This window comes from Xiphophorus couchianus, chromosome 22 (genome assembly GCF_001444195.1).
Source record: "Xiphophorus couchianus chromosome 22, X_couchianus-1.0, whole genome shotgun sequence".
NCBI classification, from domain to species: domain Eukaryota; kingdom Metazoa; phylum Chordata; class Actinopteri; order Cyprinodontiformes; family Poeciliidae; genus Xiphophorus; species Xiphophorus couchianus.
The window spans coordinates 11,138,821-11,140,360 of NC_040249.1; positions in this window are offsets into that span (position 1 = coordinate 11,138,821).

Below are 1,540 nucleotides of genomic sequence, written 5' to 3' on the forward strand. Positions count from 1 at the left end.
GGTAAGGAGCCTGAATCAGGCTGAATAAACTAAAAGAAAACTGTTATTTTAGCTAACCCAGTTTTCATCAAATAAAGGAAAATAGCATTAAAGCATCCATCAACAGGCCATTTTCTTTAGCGATTTATGAGTGTGTTGTCCTTTTCTTTTTGAGACCCATTAATTCTGTTCTTTCTCTCTGATATTTCCTGCATGTTCAGTTGTTCCCCTCAAATTTTCATTCCTCAATCATTCTCAGATTCATCTCCCTATTGTAATGTTGCATTAAGTCTGAGTGTCCCAGCTGTAGTAATCATGATCCTCTTATATATTCTGTTTCTTCAAGGTCAAACTTCTACAAACTTCCTTTTTAAATTCTGTAAAACCACATTTTAACCTAATCTGTCCTCTATATATTTTTTTTTTTTACCATTTTTCCTTATTTTCATAATTTGTTTTCATAATAGTTATGTATTAGTATATAAGGAAGATTTTCTGAATGACTTCTTACTGAACTAAGAATGAACTAAAATCGCAACATAATGGCTAAATGTTTTGCCTTCTGAACCCAACAACACACTTCACTGGACAAATTAAATGTTTATTTCTGTTCTTTCTTTTTTAATAGCCTCTATTGAAATTCACAACTGTGTCAGGTTAAATTCAAGGTATTATGGGCAATGATACTATTGCCCATAATACCTAATTTACTGATTTCTAACTATGTTGTGTTCTGTATGATTGTCTAACTAAATGTATAACTATTCCAATCTATAAAGCTGAAGCTTTAGTTGGTTTACTTGCAACTAATTAACCACAAAGCCTGATTTTGAATGGCATGCAATTTTCTTAGAAACTGTGTCAGAGGCTAATACATAAACTATACAACCATAAACAACTGTGTATCAAATCACACGCCTGACTGCAAAATAGCTAAAAGGTGCATACTGCCCTCTACTGTATAAGAGAACAGTGCAGATAGTTTTATATCCCTCCTGTCCATGTCTTGCCAGTTTTGATTTATAATATTTTAATGAAAGAGACCACGGTTCAACACAGAGCTTTTAACTCAAGCCACAGCTTTATTTGAAAAAAAATTATATTAGATTTGTATCAAATATTGTACAGTCCAATTTTTTGGAATGCTAAATTCTCATTAATTTCATTGGTGGTCACTAAAAGAAGTTATGATTTTCTGTTTTAACATGTATTATTACTTTAAAATTGTTTATTGAAAGTCTGCATGTTAACCAGTTCTTATCCGTAAGGCTCTCAGCTTATTTGAAATATAGCTGTATGAGTACAATGTGAGTAGTAAAATTTTGTTTAAAAAAAAATAGAAAGGACCTCGAACATTACAACATTTAAAAACATACAATGTATATAAAAAACAAAAATTATTTTTGCATTATTATCATTTTAACTTATGAATAACATGTTATGCTTCCTTTTGAGAAAGGAAAGGAGCACCTGTAACATAAAAATGCTTTGTAAGTAAATTATTGCATATAGAAACATTGAGCATGACTGCAGATTTTGCAGTAGAAATGCATTTTTTTCC